This window comes from Vidua macroura, chromosome Z (genome assembly GCF_024509145.1).
Source record: "Vidua macroura isolate BioBank_ID:100142 chromosome Z, ASM2450914v1, whole genome shotgun sequence".
In the NCBI taxonomy this organism is placed as follows: Eukaryota; Metazoa; Chordata; class Aves; order Passeriformes; family Viduidae; genus Vidua; species Vidua macroura.
Window position 1 is genome coordinate 66,618,227 of NC_071611.1, and position 24,882 is coordinate 66,643,108.

The 24,882-nt window shown below is 42.1% G+C and overlaps 1 long non-coding RNA gene across 1 annotated transcript; it reads left to right on the forward strand.

Annotated features, from left to right (window-relative positions):
* Nucleotides 1–14,543: 14,543 nt before the first annotated feature.
* Nucleotides 14,544–15,997, forward strand: LOC128822002 (uncharacterized). The gene is made up of 2 exons (XR_008441311.1): nt 14,544–15,284; nt 15,955–15,997. It is a non-coding gene; the product is annotated as an uncharacterized LOC128822002 (long non-coding RNA).
* Nucleotides 15,998–24,882: the final 8,885 nt, after the last annotated feature.

A 24,882-nucleotide genomic window follows, 5' to 3' on the forward strand; every position in this document is an offset into this window, starting at 1 on the left:
TTGTACTCATCTGTGGTCCAACAGAAGGCTCCAAGCTCCTGTGAAATTCCACGGTTGTCTTCCAGAGTAAAGGTATCTTAGGATACCTGAGTCTCAAACAAAAGTCTTATTCTTCTTTCATTTTTGTTTGAAGGTCCTCACAACTTTAAAATTTTAATTATGTACATTTTATCAAGATTTTTTACTTATATTAATAATCCACAAAAAAAGACAAGCCTCAAAATTATACTGATTGAACACAAGGTTATGCCATCTAGCCTGAGGAATAGCTCTGGGAAGGCCTCAGCTAGGTTTCTTAGGTTTGTGTTTGTTAGTTTTTTCCCCATTTAAATTCATGTTGTCTGACACATGCCCTTGCCCATTACTTCATCCTCTGGAGGCTACTCTGGTACAGAAGTTTGACATTAAAGGAAATTCACTTATGTCAGCTATTGCAAAAGTTAAAAGAGCAGAAGTTGTGAAATCTTTTTTATATTAATCTTTTAATATTAATCCTTTTATATTTAAGACATTTTGACTTTAACTACACCTACATTAAGTTTCAATATATATCCAGGGAGATGAGCCTGCATTTACACATTTATGTGTTGGTCACATGCTGGAGGGAGCTTCCTGGCCATCATGGCAGCGAAGTGGGAATTGTGAGGGTAGTCTCAGGCACAAGCCTTCTGGCAAGAAGTAGAGGGAAACTGAGCTAAACACATCTCTTTGGTACTCTTCCCACCTGTGAACAATGAATCACACAGCTAAACTCTCCATACCTAAAATAATAGGGGAAAGCTAAAATTACAAGAAAATAAAACATCTACAATACCTAATCACTGTTTTCTTGAGTGTGCAATAAAGCTTTCCCAAGTTTCCCTCAGACTTCCCTGAGGACCATGCAAGAGTTGTTGGTAGCTTTCGTTACCTGTAAGTGGATGTCATCCATTGTCACAATTTACTGGGCTCTGCAGCACATCCTGCAAAGGGAAATCTCCTGTCCGAGCCAAAGATCTGCTCCTTTTTGGCCACTCTCACCTCCCCAGTCACACACAGGTCTCAGCTTCAGGGAGTTTTATCTCCCATGTTTTTGTCTGCTCCATAGGAAGACTACATACAGCAACTAGAACATGCAGAACTTCTTAAAATCTTTTTGGAAATTAATATACCCATTATATAAAGCTGCTGATTAAAATGAGGCCACCTATGTCACATGAAGAACTATGGAGCCAGTTTCATATATTAAGGATGTGTGAAAAGAATGCAAGCAAATATGATTGATGTAGAAATCAATTATGTTTGGTTCACAAGTCCCTTTCATCCATTAAATGTTAACAGATACTCTTCTCCTTCTGGGTTCTTCCCTCCTCTTCTAAGTATCAGACAGCAGCTGGCATAGATATTATCTTTGTATATAACACATAGAGAGAACAAATATAAAACAACATCACTAAAGTAAACTCCCATTTCCTCAAAAAAAAAAAAAAAAAAAAAAAAAAAAAAAAAAAAAAAAAACCCACAGAGAAACAAGTACATTCCTTTGAAGTAGCTCCATTAGAGTTTCTGCTGGAAAGTATTAACAATCATTTGTGCCCTTTTTTAAAACCTAATATCTATGTGTGAAGCTTTGATCAAAATACTTGTCAGTTACAGGGGTGAAATTTATTTTGTGGACAGTTTTAACTGTAAAAGACCACTTGCAAACCGAATTGCCTCAGTGACTTCCCAAGCTGAACCTACTGATGCTGCATAGTTCTGGAAAGCCACAAGATAGTGGGGGAAAAAACCCAAAAACAATTCATATTGTAAGCTTGAAGCAAAAAAAAATATTTTTCTGCTTAAAATAAGTGGACCAATCCATGGAAATCTCACAGTCATGCTACTGAAATTAAGGTAGACTTCAAGTTATTTAAATGTTTTCTATGACATTGTCCCAGCCTTAATCTTGCCAGAAGAGAGTTCCATTAAGAAAAGAATAATAATTACATGTTTCCAAGTAAATGTAAATAGCAGTGTACAAGATGGTTCCCACTGGTTTTATTAGCTGTTTGCCAAGGCTATCAGTTCCCACACAAATTATTTTAAATTAATTCAAGTCTATAAAATTAGTTATGCATTCCTCTTTGTGCTTTATTTTTTATAATTAAAGGATAAATATTTGAACATTTCTTTGCCCAAGGCCTCTTAAAACAGATATTTCAGAAAAACAACTAAGCCACAAAGCCACACTACATTGCTTCATTTATATGATGATGAATGTACAATTAATTCCTCTGTCCTGAAGGGAGGCCTGAATTTGTAATTCATTATGAATAATATGTAAAGATAATAATATTTTCATAAAACTAGCGTTATGGAGGGTAATTGTTTTTTAAAATAGCCCACCTGAAAATCCATTCTGAGTACTTTATTTGGCAAAGTGTGCCAGTTACTGGAGAAGCTCAATGAAGCATAAAAAACACATTTTAAGTATTGAAAAAATAAAGGACCTGATTTTTATTTGCAGGTAATTTTTACCTAACAGAGCTGAACTTTCAAACAATCTTGAAAACATCCCATTGCTCACTGACAAACCTCTCCTAGAGAGTTTCAGACAAAACTATTTTGTGTTAACATAATTGATTTTAAGAGTATGAGACCCAGTGGAGCAACTGTCAACCCTGACAGTAGATGTATAATAGAGATATATCTTCCCTTTTCCTCCATACTGCCTTGACTTCTTAAGTGTTGCTGATTCAAGAGATGCAGAAGCCCCTTTTGTGTGTCAGCCTTGGCCAGAGCACCCGCACTCAGTGGTCCTGGGCAGAAAATACAGAGACTAAAACCAGATTATAAAGCTCATACATCATGATAAAGACAGGGATATTCGTGACCTGTTACTGTTATGAGCACAGCTGACTCACGTTGAGAAGCATTAGTTTATTTTACTGCCAAAAAGTGCAGATTTGGGCAGTGAAAAGCAAACACTAAACCATCTCTCCTTCCCCGTCTCCCAGGCTTAGCTTCCATCCTTCCCTCCAGAGTTCTCTCCTCTGAGGGGCACAGGGCAGCCCTTTCTTAAAGTTGGTGGTTTTCTGCTGCCCTCTTCAGGCTGGATAGTTCTAGTCCATTCAACAGCTTTTTATTTCTGATCTCGACTGCTGCCATTATCACAATCTTTTTCTGTTAAAATATATCTCTTTTGAGGTGGAAGAGAATGGAGTGGCTTGAAGTATCCAAGATCTGAGTATGTCATACATGAAATAGCAGCATTCTTTTATTCTCCCTCTCCTCATAACTTCTAATTAATTCACTTTTTTGATATTTTCTGAGGGCAGTTATTTTGTGCCAGCAGCTGTTCCAACTCCATGTTTTCGTTCTTCAGTAGTACAACCTCTCTCTCTATAGGTGAGGTCAGGGTTGTTCTTTTCACGCTTCCATTGCTGTATTTCATCTACATTGAATTCTATTTAAAATGTTTTGCCTGTAACTGCTTTGTGCAGCTCTTTGCTGATGGTCTGTCCTGCCACTGTCAGCAAAGCTTTGCAAGGCCATCCATCACTGTGTTGGCCAGCAGAGATTTCAGTTCCTGATGTCTTCCTTGGCACAGTCACGCTGCAGAGTCAGAGACAGTAACACTTTTTATTATACTGTTGCCTTTCCATCTGAATTTTTAGTGTATTTGCAGGTAAATACACTAAAACTCCCCTCTAGACCAAAGAATCTCATGGAAACCACAGACTATTCTATGAGCCTACACAGGAGAACTTTGTTTTCAGGCAAATCTAGTGTGAAAACAAAACAAAACAAAACAAAACAAAACAAAACAAACAAACAAAAAAACCTGCTCTATGCAGTATAAAGGTGGTAAAATCTGAGCAAAAGATGTAGCTCCTTTTCAGAAATATCACATCTTTCTGTGTGGAGCAAGCATGATTACAGGGCATGCAGTAACACTTCACAAAAATGCCACTGACTGACACCACCACTTGTATCCCTGTGCATGAGCATCATGAATATCTCACACCATCTTTCAGCTTATCGTTACACTTCTGTCACTATCACACACACAAAAAAATAAGTATTCTGTACTCATACACAGAGAAAACAAATCCAGAATGAATCATATTGCCTTTTCTGAGTTACCTAATCCTCAGCATCAGAATTATATATCAGTCTTACAGGATATTTCACAAATTGCCTCTTCACAATACCCAGTTTTCTTCTGAGGAATGTTTTCAATCTATTAAAGGCTTACTGACTTCGTGCAAAACATAACAGAAAATAGCTAGAGAGCAATCACTCTCTTCAAGGTCTTGACATGATAGCCTCTGACTTTGGATATCATGTCAGACACTGGATAAGCAAGAAAACCACAGAAGTTAAAACCTATTTTAAAGTTAAAACCTCTTCATCAGTTTCATTACAAAGAAACTTAGAATTGTTACTACGTCATTAGGACTCTGAGGATCCACTGAACGAGTGAAAGCAAAGGGATAGAGAGAGAAGCCAGCAAAGAAATTTTTTATGAAAGATCTCCATACACTGGCAGAAAACGTCTTAAAGTTTGCACTCCATCTCACTCACTTCAGTTTTGGGTAATGAGAAGTTTGACTATTTTATTTAGTAATCGCTAGCGATGGTCTGGTTTAATTTAAGAATATTTGTGTCTTTCTCAATTAGCTTTTTTGCTTTGAGTATTCTGCCTGGCAGCTCTAATGCTGTCCATATTATGAAAAAGCAGATGACCCACACCTTGGTCCACATAATAAGAAGACAATTTCTATTTAAGGGGTTGGATATCCCTAATTATTTTCTGCAAGATCCTATACATCATGACTATGAATGGAGAGGGAGAAAGAATAAAACTGAAGGATAGCAGTTTTTCATACTCTTTTAATGAGATTTTGGCTCAAACCATTAGAAAAGCATTATTTTTCGTGAAATCAGAGTTCTAGCATAGCATATTTTGAGCTGTTGATATAAATTAAATCTGATTCACCCCATTTCCTATTACATGAACCAGTACATATACCCAGAGACAGAAACACAGCTGGAAATCTATGATCCCTCTTCAAAATTCCCTTTAATATCCCACCTCAGGACAGTACTTGCTCACTGATCCAAAGAACCTGGGTAGTTACAGTTTGGTAGCCTTAAGCATGAGGCACAGATGAAGAGAAATAAAACTGGAAGAGGTAAAATCACTCTCCCAGCTTTTTCTGATTGTGCAGGCTATAGGCTCTCCTTCTTAAATTATTCTTAAAATAAAAGATTGCTTGTAAGACTGTCCAGTTAAAAATAGAAAGGGAAAAAATACATCTGAGAAAATGGCACTCACTTCCCTCTGCTTGATTATTGCAGCTGATTGTTTTACACTGCAAAGTACCACTCAAATGGGAAATGTTAAACTGGATTTTGGCATTTTAACAAAGTTAACACCCTTGCAACTCCTGCTCAAGCTACAACTGACCTGGACTTTCTCTGGCTTGAACTGCTAGTCAAATCATCAAATAAGCCCTGACCTGGATCAGTTGCCAAGTGTTACGAACACAACAGGAAGAAATGGAAAGCCAGCTGAAGTAGAAAAATAATTCTGCCACCTGACCTTTGAAAAATTAATTCCTGTTGATCCACTGACTGATGAGAAAAGAAAAAAAAGGCTTAGGTGAGGGGTTCTGCTCTTGGGGGGATAGCTATAAGAAGGAAAATTGAGTCATTCTGGGTGGGAAATGTCTGGCATTCATAGAGAAAAAAAAATATTGAAAAATATATCTAAAGACATGAAGGTCATACAACTACCTTTTTCTCACTTTTCATAAAACTTGCACTGTTGCAGGTGAAGTTGACCCTCCAGTTGTTGTAGGTTGCACACTTACACTGAGAATTTGGGGAAATTTAGTTTTCTTAAACATCAGACAGCAATTTCTCTAATCTTGGCTCAGCAGTCATGTTAGCGTTCAGGAACACACACAATCACGGAATATGATTATATGCAGGTGCTTTTATTGAAGAGCTCTGGGAATCAGGGGTACAGACCCAAATCTGACTCCGACATGGCTTTTGAGCTGAATGTATTTTATATTCTATCGTTATATAACTTACATATTAATTATTAAACTTGTATTGTTCTATTGTATACATTGACCTTATTCAAGCATGAGTTTCTTGTGATCTTTCTCAAGCCCCTGACCACAGTTTCTCATGATTATTCTTATGATTAAACAGTAAATGTATCTAATTACTAAACAATCATCACATCTAACAATTATATCATATATCATATACTAGCTACACAGGTGCAGTTCTAGCAAGTACAAGGCCTATACTTTCCCAGGGTATTTTCCCAGGGCCTACTAAGCTTAATTTTCCTTCTAACTGCCCAAATCCCCATGATTTTAAAACCCTTTTACTATGAGTCACACACAACCTCATCTTTCTTCATCCCATTATGTAGCACTGTATACCGAAAGAAGGAAATTGGTGCATACAAGGTTGAATTCTCTTTCCCTCTGCAGTCCATAGAAGCATTTAGTGGTAACATTGCACAGGTTTACTGTGAAGAATCACAAAAGTGTGCAATGTGCCCTTCCTGTCTCAAGTGTCAGATCTTTCTTTCAAACTTACCTACCCCAGCCTGTCAGGCAGACTTTGTACATGGCAGCTGCTTGCTGATGATGCTGGAGGTGAAATGTGGGAGCAGGGTGATCTGCAGGTGATTAATCCATTTCCATACACAGCTATTCTAAACAAGAAGCCAAGATGAACACACTGCAAGTCAGGAAAATAATGTCTTCTTCAAGCTTATATTAAAGCCCTCAATAAAGCATGGCTTGCAGGATGAGCAGGAAAATCTAAATGATTTGCCAGTAAAAATCATTGCACCTGTGCTGATGTGAATTCTCAGACTTTAGCAAAGGAAAAGCAACTCAGAAAAAAGAGAGTTCACCAAACTCTTCAGGTTTAGATGACTGCCAAGAAAAACTCCTGGATACCCCAAAGGTTTTGAGCATTGTATCTACAGTGATGTTTAAGCATATATATGTCATAGAATCAAAGAACAGTTTGGGTTGGAAGGGACCTTAAAGTTCATCCAATTCCACACCCTGCCATGGGCAGGGACATCTACCATCCCAGGGTGCTCCAAACCCTCTCCAGCCTGGCCTTGGACACTTCCAGGAATGCGGCCACAGCTACTCTGGGCACTCTATGCCAGGGCCTCACCACCCCCACAGGGAAGAATTTCTTCCTAATATCTAACCTAAATTTATACTTATATATCAGTATCATATAAGTAAATGAAATTTCCTGGCTTCCACAAGTTTGTGGTTCACCAAGGGAAGCTCTCTATTTTCGTGCTGTGAATCCATGCAGCCTTGCAAGTAATTTCAAATCAACTACTCACGACTGCAGTAACACTGGTACATCAAAGATCAATATCTAGTCCTAACCTGTTTTTTTTCTTATGCAGTTGTAATGACAGCACCTCAGAAATAGGCTTCACAAAGTTATCTGACTGGCACCAGTTGTCCTAAGAGCTGTATTTTCTGCACTTTCAAGGCTTTGTTGTTTTCACCATATTTTCCTCCTCATGATGAAACCACAGCTGTATTCAGCTCCTCTGATTTCTCCTGCACCTTTTTGTGAAGGGCTCTCTGAATGTGTATAGCTGTTCATTTCAGTTTTCTCCTTCTCAGTGACACTGGAAGGAAAGGCTCCGTGTGCAGAACAGCGTGTACCAGAACTAAAAACAAAAAACAAAAGCACAAGAGTTTTGTTTGTGCAAAGCTCTTTGCTCCCCTGAGTGTTTCTCACATTGTCAGAATTGTGTATTGCCCAAAGCTGGCCTCAAAATGAGAGCAAAGAGCACTTTGATAAATGGACTGTAAGAGGCTGTCCAGACACACTGCCACTTTTGCAGCAAAGCAGCATAATTTTTTTTCAAGTGTCTGAATGATATTTTTTTTTTAAGTGTCTGATTTCAAAAACAAGCAAAAAACTGTCTCTCATAGGGTTTGCCATGCTGTCCAGTGAACAGGGCTTAATGATTAGGATGAAACACAGCCAATTATATCTGTATATTTTTGGAATAGAAGAAAAATTTGTTCTTGTCCTTTTCATGCACCCAGCCCTTCTTGGGGTTTTGCTGGGTTTTAGGTTTGTTTGGTTTGAGGGTTTTTTTTGTTTGTGTGCTTTCACTTTTTTCAATGACTTGAGACAGGGAAAGCAGCTGACATAAAACTCTGACTTTTACTTTAAGGCATTCCACAGTACAATTCAGTATTTCTAATTCTGGATTTTTTAAAAAGGGGAAGCTCTTAGGAAACATACAACACAATCTCTAAGCACATCTGGTTTGTGGTCCTAAACACTGAGCTGCCAAGCCAGAAAAGGCAATCAGTTTAACAACAATCTTTTCCTATTTGTACAACATACTATGGGCACAGGAGAAGAACAGGGAAACAGTATTAATTCTTCATTAATTCACATTTTCCTTTTCCACGGTCAAGTTTCTTCGGTTCTCTGAATGAAAAGATTATCACTTTCCAGGCCTTTGTAGAGCTATAAAGAGCTGGATGATTTTGTAGTGTTCAGAAATAAGGAATGTAAGCCAATAAGCGTTTAGATTTGGATATGCAGATACAGAGACAAGGATCAGAGCAGAAAACAGCCAAATCAGCAGCAACATTATTATTTCTCCTTGGTTTAGAACAGTGTCTAAACAAGAGGGTGCTTATGGTGCTTTCAACTACAGCTCCATTTTGATCCAGGACTGTGGATCAGATGATCCACACATGTGAATGAAAGGTCTGGGCACAAGCTGAAACACAGGAGGTGTTGTCTGAACATCAGGAAAACCTTTTCCACTGTACAGGTGACCAAGCACTGGCACAGATCACTCAGATAGGATGTGAAGACTATTCTAAAGAATACATGGAGTTATTCAAAAGCCATTTAAATGTGATCAAAGCCAGCCTCCCACAGGTAACTTTGCTTGAGCAGGGGGTTGGACAAGGTGGCTTCCAGAGGTTCCTTTCAACTTCATCCACTCTATGGATTTGTGGGTTTGTGACTCTGCAATCTGAGTTTTATAACAAAATAGATAAATTCAGGTAAACATGAACAATTCTGCAAGTAGTTTCCAGCACTACCCTTGATCTAGATGTTGTGAATTGGGCACTAGGGGACAAAGAGCTGTGTAAAAATGTGTTAATGATAATAACTAGGTTCACTAAGTCTGTCCTTTTTTGTTAAGTACCATTTTGTCCTAGTGGGAAAATTATTTCAGATACAATAAAAAATAAATTGTGATCTCTCTAAACAGGCTAGCACTCTTGTAACAGCAGTCTGGAGATAGAAGTAGAAGAATTTTCTGATTATAACAATAATATTTTTTAAAAACTGCAAAATTTTATGACAAGTGTAATTCATTATCTTAGTAATGCTTAGTAGCTTAAGCATTTGCTGATTAAGCACAAAACAAGCTTCATACAGCAAAAGAGAAGTGTGCATAATCTGGCAATAACTTCATAGGAGATAAAACGATAAAACAATCCTTTATAATACTGCTGTGGTGTAACTCCAGCCAGAAACTAAGTACCATGCTCATTCACACACACATCTGCCCATGGGTTGAGAAGGAGAACTGGAAAAAAGGTAAATTCTGGGGGTCGAGATAAGAAAAGTTGAACAGTTTAATAATGGAAGGAAAATGAACCAACAAGAGCAGCAACATCATGTAATGAACAAAGAGACAACAAAACGAGAGAAATAAAACCCAAAAGCCACAAGTGACACACAGTACAATTGCTCAGCACCTGCTGACAGGTGAAAAATGAAAATTTAAACCAGGAAGTTAAAATATGAAGATTTTCAGGTACAAAGGATAAACTACCATTTTTCAAAGAAAAGAAAACCTTGCAAATAAGCAGACCATGCTATATCCCTCCAGTAGCCTGCTCCACTACCAAACATGCTTGAAAAACAAGCAGGCTAAACCATTTTTTTTTTCAGTAATATTATATTTACATTCTATAGTTTTTATACACTTTCTTCTTATAACCAAAATCAAAACAGGCATGTAATTTTAGTTTGGCTTTTTTTTTGGGTACTGACATAAAGCAAATGGTAGGGCTGAGGAGTAATGTGCTCTCTTGATATGCAAGTGGTGATATAGAGCCAGAAAAATATCTAAGAATAAAAACCTAGAGTAAGTAGAAAAAAACTCATATTAAAACTGAAATTGGGACACTTCTTTAAGAAGCAAAACTGTCTATTATTAAGACAATAAGCTCTCACTTAGCACAGAACTTAGGTTATTTTTAGTGATGTCTAAATCACTAAAAAAAAGTAATTTTTAGGAGCAGTCTACAAAAATTTCAATATTTTGGTCTGATTTTGGACCACAGAGGAACATTCAGCAGCAGTTTACTGTTCCATATCTAGAGCTTCTTCAAGTGGAATGAAGAACAAAGCACTCTTTAACAGCAGGTGCTGTATCATGAACTCAGCAGGGGTAAACATCTTCTCCTATTAAAATTAAGCATTGTTCCATCAATCAAATGCAACTATCCCATTCATTTCCACAGAAGATAATCCAGCGCTTGCACACAGATGATTAAAAAAAAAAAAATCGTTCCCTGCAATTTACAGTTTGCTGGAATGCGTATGGACTATAAGAGAGGTGTCCGTTAGTCTACTGTGTACCAACCACCATCTAGGCTCAAACACAGTTATTTCTTAAGCAAAGTGAATTAATACCTTGTTTGTAGGTTAAATTAGTGAAAGGCTCTGCTATTTATGAGTAATCAGAGGGAAGAGATTTGAACACAGGCTGTATTACAGCAGAGTTAGTACTAAGATGGTGTCAACAGATACATCATGAGGAGTTTGAAATCAGAAGATTAAAAAACTGCAGAAGACCTCAAGTTAATGAAAGAAGGAGTAGTTAAGTTTGGGGGGGTTCTTGTGCTTGTTTTTTGGGTATTTTTTCACTCTTTTTTTCATTATTGTTTTACTGTATTTTTGTATTTTTATGGTAGCTGTTCACTGCATTTATCAGACTGAGTAGTTCTCATGACTCGTTAACAGAGCTATACTGTCATTCACAACACAGTAAATAAAAGAACAACCAAAATTTTAATTTTTAAAGGAAACTAAAGAACAACCAAAAAGAACAACCAAAATTTTAATTTTAAAGGGAAATTTTAATCAATCTTCTCTGACAGGATTAATTTTGCTTCTGAGGCATACTGCTGTTTGTCAGCAATCTGATATTTTTTCTATGGCAGGTTAAGAAATAAAATTAAAAATATAGAATACTGTCAGAGGCTCTAGTTCCAAACTACATTGTGGGCCCATGGGTCCCTACTCCTTTTGAGAAATAGTAGAGTATTTATACATTTAATATGAAGAAAGAGAATAATCCCTTTATAACTGATGGCTCTGTTTCAAAAGTATTTTACTATTATGCTACATTATGGATGGTTTCCTGCAAAATGCATTTTAATCTGCAAAACATTTATGGTGTGAAAACTTTGTGATTAATCCATCACTTTAATACTAATTTATTTCTTAATAGTATTGTGTGCTGGAATAGTATTACAGGCAGCTATGTTTCATTATCTAATTGAGGTTTAATTGTTTCATTATCTAATGACCTAATTATTGCATGCACAATTGCAATAATCAGTAAGCAGTTCCAAAAAATTCATTACCATTTGCAGAATCACATCCAAGTGCCTACATCTCAGAAGCACATTCACCATCTCAGAAATCAACCCTCTGTACAGTTCAGAAGTCTTCTTAGCATAAATTACCAAAGAATAAGCCCAAAAATCCTACATAAATTTGCTTATTATGCTTTTCTTGTAGATGCCTGAAGTGTGGCAGTAGAAGACACTGATTTGGTCTCCTCTGAGAAAATTAATCCTGTAAGTCTCTTCTTAAGGTGGAACTTAGGCCTTTAGGTCCAGGACAATACTTAAATTCCAACTTTAAGCTAAATATATAGGAAAACAAACATCCAAGACCTAACCTGGATTGTACGTAATTCAGATATTTGAATCCACAGGTTTTTGGGAGCTACTCAATCAGCTGCAATGCTGGAGTCCTTTCTAAGTGCTCTTTGTGTTTCTGAACTTGCCTTAGAGCCTTCCTTGATTGGTATAATATTTGAAAAGGGGGGTTGCTGCTTGTACTTTCCATTAAAAAAAAAAAAAAATCAGTGACAAAACAAAGGCCACATCAAAACAAAGAAAAGCAAACATTTCCTCTGTACCATATTTACAGTAATCTGGATGCCATCAGCTAATAAATCTTTAAATTTCCTGGGGCTTATTTAAATCCCATCAGCATACACTTCTCAAATTCCAGCAAATTGTGATTGAGTTGAACGTAGAAGAAAAATGAAAACTTTACATTATGCAGACATTATAAGACAATAGTTCTGACTGACTGTGAAGAACAACTGCAGACAGCTTGGAAGCAGCTGCTTATTACAGTCAATTAAGAAACTGAAATATTTCAGTGAGAGAAGTATCCTTCCCTACAAGCACAGCCACACACAGCCATTTCGTGTGCAAATTTAATGCAGATATAATGAGTGTGAGGGATCTGAGAATGTGATCGCATCAAAGGCAGAAGGTATAATTTTAAAAGTCTTCAGTATCATTTAAAAAGTTAAATCTATTCTGTAGGCTCCATTTCCTTCCATCACTCTTATTTATAAGTAAGTATAAGTTGACCTATGGAAGCAGAATCCAAATTACTCAAGCTGCTTCAAAGTACCTCACCACAATGCAGATAGAAGAGCTACTGTTTATAAAAGGGATTAAGTGCAAGACATCAAAAGTGTCAATTGATTTGATGTCTGTGAGATGTGTAAAGGGAATCATCACACTTAAGACACTTTGAGTCTTTCCTATGCTTCATGAGATTGCAAATGGAGTACAAGATGCAGCCCATGATCTCTTTTATAGACCTTGACTGTTTTCCATTGAGATATATAGTCCTGAAGAATATTGGTTGTGCAGATTTCATTGATAGTGCACCACTTTCTTGTCAGATAAATCTGAAATTCTTTCAGTATTTATTTTACATGCCTTCTGCGAGGCAGAACAGGACTATACTGACCAGCAGAAGCATTTGCAAATAAAAATGTTCCTGAAAAAAAACATTAACAGCAGTTCTGATTTGAGTCAGAGTAGAATAGAGCAGAATCCAAACTGCATTTCATCCAGCATGAGACCATGCATCTCATCACCCTGTTAGATATCATCATGTTGCTATAGAAGTCAAAAGAGTTGGAGGTCAGGGTACTATGGCAAACAATAATCTAAAATATGTCAGAAGAATAGGTGGAGGGAAAACATTTTCAGAGAAATACATTGGGCATGTACTATCCTTCAGGGAGTGTTAATTAAAACAATTCCTGTAGCAGAAATGTATTTTTTTAAATGCTGGGGACAGGAAGTGCTTGTTGTTCAAATTGACTCAGTCATTCTTAAAGGACTAAGAGCAGCTGTAGGAGTAGACAGTTCCCTAGAGAACTTGGAGAACAAGCACTTAAACTCATCACCCCTATCTGGTGTATGCACACTACTCCCAACATTAACATTAACAGGATCTATAGGCAGTTCAAATGTGTGGCCTTAGTCTAACAGGACATGGGATATTACTTCCAAACTCTTGAGATTCCCGGGAGAGTTATCACTATATCACTGTGTACCAGGAGAAACATTGTGATAATCTGACATCTGCAGAGTCTGAAATTCTATACTTCCATTAAGGGCAGGACTTCACAGAAAAGTGGCAGACTTCTATTTGCTTGGATTGTGAATTATCTTCATGGTTTCCATTATTTCTAAAGTTACTCATCCATTATGAATAATTTTATGGCTGTAAAGTTAATGTGTTGCTGAATCAGCCTGCCATTCCTGTGCTACTTGATCCGAGCTCAGGGCGATGGATGCTGTCCTCCGAACCTGCCAAATGAACTGCAGCCTTGTTATTCCCCATCCCTCGCAATAACAAGATGATTCTTCAGGATGAGTGTCAGAGAAGCATCTTCAACATGTGCAAATATCTCTACAAGCAGCAATATGGTCTGTGTTCAAGTGATCTGTCTCTAGAGAAATTATCACCATCACTAAAACCTCCTTTTGAGGTTTTTGGGAGAGGCAGGTTTGCATCCGGTGTAACTGAGCTGTGTGATGAGTGGTGTGGAGTCCCTGGTGCAGTGGACACTTTTCCAGCCCCTGGCAGGCAATCACCTGCAAACTTCTCAGTACCAGTCAGTATTGCCAGCCCAGCAGCCACGCCCTGAAACCAAATACAACTGATATTTAACCAAATCACTCTTTTAAGGGAGAAAGAGAGGGACAGGGCGCTGAGCCGTGGGGGCTTGTAGCCACTTGGCACGAAGCTCGGATAGCTGGTACATCTGAGGGTCCACCAGAAGAACGGGAAGGACACTCGGGCTGCTGAAATCCTGCTCGTTTATTGAAGGGTCGCAGAAGGGGCAGATAGGGAGACAACAAAGCAGAAGGGAGGCAGGTTCCGAGAGCCCTGAGGGGCGGGGTGAGGGATCTTTAACTGCGTAGGGGTAGGAGGGTTTAGCATACGAGGGTACAATCGGGAAAAGGCTAAAGGGAGGGGAAATATAACATTAACCAGTGGGGAAAAGGGAAAGGAGTGTTCTTGGTGGAAGAACCAAAGGGAAAACGTGGAACAGAGAAGATTCTAGTCTAAGGGGCAGACTTGAACAATAACTGACAGGACAGGGGGAGGGTACAATTCTCTCACAAAAAGGGGTGGAGAACTCATACAACTGCTGTTTCCCATGGCAACCCTAGACTGCCTTCCCCAACCCCTCCTCCTACATCTCCCCCGTTTTTATTTATTAAATAAGCACTTCCCAACGTTTTAAGCAACATACGTCTAAATAAAAATAAAGCAAGCGAGATAATGAACATTATCAGAAAGATCCAAAAGAGTCCCCTGAGGATGATAGCAACCCACCCTGGGACACCCCATTGAGATAGCAGTTTATTCACAGGATCTACAGTCGAGGTCTCAGTCTTGAGGTCGTCAACTTGCTCTCGGATCCGCTGGATATTAGCTTGGATGGATGTGCTCTTTGATGCCAGATTGAAGCAGCACATTCCTTCGAAGTCCTCACAGCCGTGGCCATGGGTGAGCAGTAAGAAGTCAATAGCAGCCCTATTTTGCAGTGTGGCATGCCTGGTGACTTCTTCGTCCGCTAGCAAGTCAGAAAGGGCAGCGGACGTGGCGTTGGCCTGCTTACTGAGCCAACACTCGAGGTGAGAAAGCTCACCGAGGGCCTTTGCTGCGGCATACCATGGTAAAAATATGGATACCGCGACTCTCTTCGTCTTGCCCCAATTGTAAATTTTTGAATCACAATTTTCCTCGAATTGGTTATAGGATCTCTTTATGCAAGCCAATTTATTTTCGTTTTTCCAATTTAAAATTTGGGTTTTGTTCGGTGTCAGTGTGGTAAGCTGGCCAAGGCTGCAAGGGCCTCCCTGGATTTGGGAGGAAATCCCTGCCCACACCCTGTCCCCGCAGATGAGAAAGACCCCCCTGGGGAGCACGCTGGGAACTGAGGAGGACCTAGATACCATGGTCGAGGTGTAATTGCACCAATTTGCTGCATGGTATCTCCGATGGTGGGGAGATACATCGTGTCTTTTTACTTCTTGGGTACCAGCGGGGTGGAGTTTAGCCATTTGATCCCAGTCTTTCTGGGAGGGCTGGTACCTAAACCTGACACAATATGTTGCCTGAGAGGAGCCCAATAGGTCCAATTCTCGGGGCTCCTGTGGTGCATGTGGCAGAATCCTCGTCCACTCATCCCAGGTGTCCACAGGATTAGTTTTTTTTCATGCATATGGATAGTCGTTTGGCGACAGGGGGACTCCTACCAGGCACGTGGATAACGGATTGTCCACACTTCCCATGGCCATGCAGAAGTTGTCCTGCTGCAAGGACTTCGCCAGCGTGACCCATATGTTTTCTCTCGGCTGTGGGACTATCCAGCTCCTGACCGGTGACAGCCAGATGATGACGATCAGGAGCATCAGATGTTTCAGAGGTGTCCTCAAGGCGGCAGTCATCCTCAGCGTCCTGTGATAAAAGAAAGCATAACTTAAATGATAAATGTTCCTCAGTGGTTCCTCCCCAACCTCCCCCATTTTTATTTATTAAATAAGCACTAAATAAAATTAGAGAAAAGGGATAAGGATTGAGGGAAAGGGGAGGTTAGGGGAAAGGAAAGGGCACAGGGGGCGATGGGGTAATTGGGTACGTAGAGTTCAGCGGGGGAAAATATCTTCGGGTAATCATGACACGTGTGACGATATTGGGAGGAACGGTCTTTCTTCTCCTCCTCTTCCAGGCAGTGGAAACTCAGTCCAGCGATGAGGTGTTCTCGGTGGTTTGCACCAGGGACACGTTATCTTGCTGAGCTGGCACCTCTACGAAGGGCTTGACATATTTCCCCGGAATCCATCTTGGTCCTTCATCTGTAGAAACACAGGCATACCCTCTCCCCCAGGTTATTAGAGGGAAAGGGCCCTGGATAGCTTTGGATTCTGGGTCCTTTATCAAGACTGGTGGCCTCTCGACGAGTTGCGCTCTGGTGTTATTGTGAAAATGGCGGATAATAGGAGGGTCAGGCTCCCTTTCTGAGCAGTTTAAAAAAGGCCTTACATAACCTTTCGGTTGGGCTCACTGTAATGTCTGGGTTATGTTGTTGTTCAAGGAGCCTTTTTAGATTTCTATGGGCTCTCTCTATTATCGCCTGTCCTGTAGGATTGTGGGGAATTCCGGAGGTATGGGAAATTCCCCACTGTTGCGCAAACTCACCGAAGCGCTTTGACGCATAGCATGGGCCATTATCAGTTTTTATGTGAGATGGGACTCCCAACGTAGAGAATGCCATGAAAAGATGTTTAATGGCATCCCTGGTTTTTTCGCCTGCATGGACAGAGGCAAACACTGCGCCGGAAAACGTGTCAATAGAGACATGTATGCATTTCATCCGGCCAAACGGCTCGAAGTGTGTTACATCTGTCTGCCATATCTCTAGCGCTCCCAACCCTCGGGGATTTGTCCCCGTAATGAGGGAAGGGAGAGCGAAAGACTGGCAGCTCGGGCAGGTAGAAACAATGGCTCTTGCCTGTGCTATCGAGATCTTAAATTGTCGCACAAGAGCCGGGGCATTCTGATGGTAAAATGCATGGCTGAGCCACGCTTGCCGGAGTACGTCTGGTAACGTGGTTGAAGTGGTTGCAGATATTTGTGTTGACATGGCTAGGAGGTCCGCTCTCCGATTACCCTCAGTGATCTCTCCGGGTAAATCGGTGTGTGCCCTTACGTGCATGATATGATAAGTTTGCTCTCTATGGGAAAGTAGCCAAATGGGATCAGAGAGTAAACTGTATAAATTTTTGTTTGAAACTTCTTTAAGGAGGGCACCTTCGGCCCTTTCTGCTACCCCAGCGACATAGGCCGAATCAGTGACCACATTCAGAGGCTGTTGAAATTTTTTGAATGCTCTCACGACTGCGGCAAGTTCCGCGATCTGGGGGAAACCCTCAACCAGTTGGATGTCAGACTCCCACTTCTGACTGTCCGGGTCCTTCCAAGTGATCACCGATTTGTGGGATCTGCCCGACCCATCGGTGAACACCGTGAGAGCACCTGGAATTGGTGTTTTACTTTTAAACATTCTTGGGGCCAAATGCAATGTATCCTTAAACAATTTATGCTTAGGATAGTGAACCGAAATTTGTCCGGGGAAGCTGTCCAGAGCAATGAGCAAATTTTCATTAGTTTGCAACAACAAGTCCAATTGATCTAATGTAACAGGTAAGTAAATGCACGCAGGGTCACACCCCGCGAGGGTTCGGAGGCGGTGTCGTGCCTTCATTATTAAAGTGGCTAGCAATTCTGCAGGGGTCGTGATCGTCCTAGAGGGCTGGTGTGGTAGGAAGAGCCACTCTAAGATGACCAGGGGATCAGATGCTTTGTTATCCCACTGGAAGAGAAGTCCATGGAGGTGGGGGCACTTACCCAACACCACGAAGTTCACGGGAAGGGTCCGGACCACGCGGTGTGCCTGGCGAGACTTCAGAGCAGCAGCAACCCGTCCCAGGGCTTCCCACGCGGCAGGTGTCAGCTCGTGCGGTGAGGCGAGGTCTCCGTCGCCTCGAAGCAGACAGAAGAGGGGTGACAGCTCCTCCGTCGTCAGTCCCAGGAGAGGGTGGATCCAGGTGATCGTTCCGCACAGCTGCTGAAGGTCTCACAGAGTCTTCGGATCCTCGTTGATGGTCAGTGTCTGTGGCGTCACTGTCCTTCCTGTGATGAGGAATCCCAGGTACCTCCATGGTGCTGAGAGTTGGATCTTCTCTTCCGCTATCTGGAGCCCTGCAGCTTTGATAGCCTTAATAGTCTTGTCCAGTGTTGCCTTTAGGTATGTAGAGTCGGAAGCACAAACTAGCACATCATCCATGTAATGCAGGATGATGGCCTCAGGGAAAAGCCGGCGCACAGGTGATAAAATCTGCGCTACAAAAGTCTGACAGAGCACAGGGGAATTTTTCATCCCCTGAGGCAGGGATGTCCAATGATATCTTTTAAAAGGTTCAGCCCTATTCAATGATGGTACAGAAAAGGCGAACCTGGGAGCATCCCCGGGGTAGAGCGGAATGTTAAAAAAGCAGTCTTTGATGTCTATCACTGCTAGCTGCCAGTCTCTGGGGAGCATAGAAGGTGACAGAAGGCCTGGTTGAATGGGGCCCATATCTTCTATCATATCATTAACCCTTCACAGGTCTTGGAGCAGGCGCCACCTGTCTGTGCCAGGTTTTCTAATTACAAAGATAGGGGTATTCCAAGGGCTGGTAGAAGGTGTTAAATGCCCAAGTTTCACCTGCTCCTCTACTAATTTATGAAGCGCACTCAATTTTTCTGATGGAAGGGGCCACTGATCCACCCATACGGGTGTGTTGGTTTTCCAGGTCAGGGGTGGGGAAGTGCGCTCTGCAGTGGCCCACACTAAAAATCCCACAAAGGGCTAGGGATGTCAAGGTGGGCTCCCCATTGGGATAAAACATCCCTTCCTAATAACAGTATGTTTGAAGAGACAACAAAAGGTCTCACCATTGCCAATTGTCCTTCCGGACCTTCCACGCACACAAGATGCCTACTCCTCAGAGAGTGGACCGCTCCGCCCACACCGGAGATCCTGCCGCAAGGGGGCACAAGCTCCCAGTCGCTGGGCCACCTCGCCTGGGGGATGATGGTCACGTCAGCTCCTGTGTCTGCCATGAGCCGCATCTGCACCGACTTTCCCTGGAAAGAAAGTTTGGCATCAATTAATGGTCTTTCTTTACATACATTTTGGGTGAAGGAAACATGTCTTTCTGTGTCCGGGTCATTGTGAGTGTCCAGTACGTAAAGCAAAGCAAAAGGATCTCCTTTCCTCAAAGTAAATGGCGGGTGGTTACAAATGATGGAGACGGTGATCTCCTCTCCTGGTGGAAAACACACTACCTCAGGTAAGATGGTGATTTCATTCGGCGTGTTGAAGAGTCTTCTAAGATGAGCACGGTGGTGTCCCGACAGTCGTGGAGGGGGCCCAGGAACCCAGCAGGAACTCTCGTCAGGTCCTCATCCTGGAGAGAGAATGGTGACGCTGCTGCGGAGGACCCGACGATTGCCCTGATTTAGGGTACCTGTCCGGCGGAAGAGGCGGAGCCCGTCCTCGTGGCTGTGCTGAACTGCTGGACTTGGCCGCGCAGCCACTTGTCCTTCCTGATGGTCGGGAGGCTGGGATGCTGAGAAGGGCCACTTGGTGTCATCGCACAGCCCCTCCTCGCGCTTCGCCGCCAGTTTCCCGCTGGCTGGTACCCTTGTCGCTGTAGATGAAACTGATGACCTTGATAAAATGGGTTCCTAGGATATGGTCTTGGGGGGGGCAAGATAGGCTGTTGAATCTGTGGCCAGTGGGGACAGTTCACCTGGATGTGACGCAGCTGACCACAGTTAAAACAGCGCGTATTTTGTAAGTTTATCATGGCCTCTCCCACCCCTTTGCTGACAGCCAGGGCCACCGTGTGCTCCATTGACATTGCCTTTGTGCAAGCCTCCACCATCTGAGAGATGGTGGGCTCGGGGTCCTGAGGCAGTGCACAGAGAATCTTTTTTGTTTCCGAATTAGAATTAGAAATGGCCATCTTTCGTAGAAGCTCTGCACGAGCTTCTACGTTGTCTATTTGTCTCTCAATGGCCTCTTTCAGTCTATCAACAAAAGTAATAAAAGTCTCCTCAGGCCCTTGCATGATGGAAGAAAAGTTTTGGAGGGGGGTCTTACCGTCCGGTATCTTCAGGGGTGCCTCCTTTCCCGCTGTTGCTATGTCCTGAAGCAGCTCCTGTGCTAGTAGAATTTGGTCCTCTGGACTGCTGAACTCCCCTTCTCCATTGCCTCGTCCCCCTCTCCCACCACCTCTGCGAGATCATACTTGCGCAGGAGTGGTTTCAACAGTTTTTTCCAATGAATCTCCCAGAGGTCGCATTTGGTGGGAGAAAACAGTGCCTTAGCAATATACCTTAAATCATGGGGGACTAGCAAACGTCCAGCAAATGTTAAGTCCAGCACATTTTTAAAGAAAGGCGAGTTTCTGCCGTAATCTTTGGCGGCCTTCCTTAACTCCTTCACCTCAGCGTATGGAATTTGCTCCCACTTTGGCTCCCTCCCCCGACGGAGGATGACCGGTGCTGCAAAGCTGCCCAAGTCCCGCGCCAATTCCAAATCCCCATCCTTAATTGCCTCTTCTCTGATCTTTGCCCAACCTCCCCCCGACTTGTTGGAATGCCGGGGGCTGCCACTCTCCTCATCCTCTTCCGAGGATGAAGCAGGCCGGGTTAGGGCACGGTGCCTCTCCCTGGCCGAGGGGTCCCGGAGACAGTGGGCCTGGCAGGCCAGGATGGCCTGCTTCCGGCCAGGCCTCCTCCCGGTTCCGGTAGCGTGGGAACCGGCAGTGGCAGGAGAGGAGGAGGCGTGTCCCGACCCACCCACCGGGGCGTGACTTGGGGGCTGGTCCCAGCCACAGGGGGCCCACCAGGGGTGTGGTCAGACGAAAGGAGGGGACGGGTCCTGACGCAGGGGCGGCACTCGACGGAGGGCGGGGAGGAGGCGGGGGCGAGACGGCAGGAATTTTCTGGGGTGAAGGAGAAGGAGGGGCGCCATCTTGGGGCTGGTTTTTTTTCCCATTTGTTCAGTTAAGTCCTCTAAAGAGCAACAGGGTTTCAAACTAGGATTAGGGTCTCTGGTATGGAGGGAACAGGAATGACATGTGTTGGGGTGGCCAGTCCCAACACACGAATGGGACAGGGAGGATCAGGAAGCAGCAGAGAGGCGGCAGCAGCTCTGTGCCGATGTATGGCAGGATCTGTCTCCCGATCCGCCCTTAGGGGAAGAGGGAATAGGATTGCGGGGGGAGGAACATGAGGTAGGTGAACTTGGGACCCAACTCTCTCCCTTCTTTTTTAACAAATTAAGAATGGAATGAAACAGCGGAAAAAAACGACCGACTGAAATCCTCCCCTGAACTTGTAAATCGTAAATCTTTCTCCCAACTCTTCCCCAGAAATCAGGCACCAAAACATCTTCCCGTGTAGTAGCAGGAAAATGTTCAAAAATAAATGTAACAAAAGGCTTTAAATCTCTCTTATTAAAAGAAATGTTCCCTAAAACAAGGTGGGACTTACTTGGATATAAAACTCACGTTGAGCTGGAGACAGGTGGTTACCCATTATATCAGGTCTCACAGCTAAATCACCCTCTTCGAAAAGGAAAAAAAACCAAAAAAAACAAAAAAGGGAGGTGAAGCCTAGTCAGGCGTAAGAAAAAGCGAGATAAGCATACCTCTGAAGGACTCAGGCATAAAACGGGGACATCGAAGAGGGGTCTGGTGGAACTTCTGCTGGTCCGAGGGCGTCGCCGCTGCCGCGCAGCTCAAAGGTCCGTCGGTTATCAGCAGAAACCAGGAGACAGAAGCCTTCCGGACTGAAAGGGTGACTGTCCCTGGAACTGGTCCCGAACGCCGCTTGCAATCCTGGAGAAGGCTGGTCACAGAGCAGGCAATCTCCAGGAGACGGTCAAAGACTGAACCCGCTGGTGTCCATCCCTGTTCGGGCAGCCAATCGCCAAGCCGTGGGGGCTTGTAGCTACTCGGCACGAAGCTCGGATAGTTGGTACATCTGAGGGTCCACCAGAAGAACGGGAAGGACACTCGGGCTGCTGAAATCCTGCTCGTTTATTGAAGGGTCGCAGAAGGGCAGATAGGGAGACAACAAAGCAGAAGGGAGGCAGATTCCGAGAGCCCTGAGGGGCGGGGTGAGGGATCTTTAACTGCATAGGGGTAGGAGGGTTTAGCATACGAGGGAACAATCGGGAAAAGGCTAAAGGGAGGGGAAATATAACATTAACCAGTGGGGAAAAGGGAAAGGAGTGTTCTTGGTGGAAGAACTAAAGGGGAAATGTGGAACAGAGAAGATTCTAGTCTAAGGGGCAGACTTGAACAATAACTGACAGGACAGGGGGAGAGTACAATTCTCTTACAAAAGGGGGTGGAGAACTCATACAACTGCTGTTTCCCATGGCAACCCTAGACTGCCTTCCCCAACCCCTCCTCCTACAACAGGGAAAAAAAGGGTTATGCTGAGACCATGACAGAACAAAACATACATTTAATCCTAATTTCAGTGAAGTTTTAGTAAAGTGTTCTCAGCATCTTGGTGATCAGATGACTGCTTCTCCTCTTAAAGTTCTCACACTTCCAGAGTTCCTTGCTGTCTCCTTTTCTTAATTTTGGGAGAAGACTGTTAAAAATAGCAAAAGCTTACACTGACGGATAAATTTGGCAGGAAATCTGAAGGACACCTGTTTCATAAAGTTTCATTAAAACATGACAATTAAAAAATGCAATTTCCCTTCTGTCTGCTTTCACTTTGATAAGTTATCTGTAACCATGCAGGGAAAGGTGTTAATTATTTCCCATTTTTGGTTGGGCAGCATTTCTTTTCATGGGCCAGTAGCTGTTTCTTGCAATAACTCATGAGGTAATTAACCTACCATAGCTTTTTGCATCAATCTTACTTTTTACACTTTTTAAGTTTTGTTACACTTCCTGCAGGCTCCCATAAGAAAAACAAAAACAAACCCCAAACAAAAAATAAAATAAAAATAAAATAAAAAGAAACAAAATATATTTTGTGAGACTCAAACAAAAAATACAAGAATAAACAGAACAAATTCCCAAGGCTGATTACATTCATAACAGTTCACGACCTCTACTTCACCTCTCCAAAAGTGATCTTTGTTGTTGGACAAAAGTATACAACTCAGCTAACAAAATTAGGCATTTGCTAAAATATATTGAATTCTAAGTCCTTTTACTTCCCAAGGCCTCTCTAGTAGATCACACAGAAGAAATGCAAGGCCTAGGAACAGGCTCATTTAGAAGGAAGTATTCTACTGACTTTGATAAATACTCTGTATATTTTTCCTTTGGCCTCTCCATGAAAAATTATTACACCAGCCCAAGGTAAAACAATGGGAAGAAAGTATAGTTTGTATGACAAGGCTGTAAGAATGTTACTGAAGTTATCAATCATCATGACTTAAAGTCATCACTTGGGTCTGAAGAATAAAATGCTACACCATTTTCCCTTCTTCCCATGTATTTTCTGGAACAGTCTTCTGGTATGGTGCTCCTGCAATTATGTGAGGCATTAATTCCTGGGCCTTTAAATACTTTTATCAGGATGAAAGCATCCCTCAGAGTCTTATCCCACCAATGGCAGCACCAAAGTAAAGAGGTTCACCATTAATTAGACCCATTCTTGTTCTCCTGCCCAGCTTGATGTGCTGCACCACGCAAATTCTACTATCACGTAGAGGATAAAAATTCGGCAGTGGAGCGGGAGCTTCACTTTGATCCTGACAACAGAGTGAAAGTCTAAGTCTACATTTTTTTTGCTTATCACAAACATATACAAACATTCCCTCACAATACTGGACTAAGCATCACTGGGGATGTGAGACTCAAATCCACGTTTTTCTGATCAGTTTTTCATGGTTTTCACTGCTTCAGCAGAAGCAATGGATCAAGAGGCTCCTGCTCCCAAGCCTAATCCCCAAGTGACTTTGCCTATAAGATTCCATTAACCATGATTTATGGTACAGAATGACAAGCCAGAAAACATATTATTTTTTTACAGCTTCTGCTCTGCGCTTTAAGTAAAAGTGCAGTGTAAAGCTTAACTTTTTGCAGAATAAAACTTTTGCACTCTGTGCAAGTACTGTCTGTGTTGCTGCAGGGCTCTTAAACTTTTAAATATTTTTTTGTGGTAATACTAGCAAACATAATGCAGCTTTAAAGCCAAAACCCTCCTTATTTTACCTGAGATGCACTAATGCTACAATTCAGGAACTAGTTTCAAGGAATTCAGCACAGAAATAACAGTTTAGTAGATTCACATGTAAGCTCATGGAATCTTTTGGAAAAGTAAGCACCTGAAGCTGGTTACCAAACTAGGAGACTGCTCTCACTGTCTGTACAGTTTACAGAGTGTAATATGTAGCGTAAAAAGCAGAATCTGGATGAGAATGGTGGCTGGAGTTGTAAACCTGAAGCCTCAGGTCACAGCAGAGCACCAAGGATGATCAATGAACAAATTGAGAACCTTCTCACATTGCATGGAAGGAGCAGAAAAGCATTATTTTGATAATTAAATGTGATGTCTTAAATTGCTGTAACAATTTTATAGGTAAGTCTGTGACCATGGTGGATTTTTGTTGTCAGTGAAGAAAGCCTCTTGTCGTTGGTT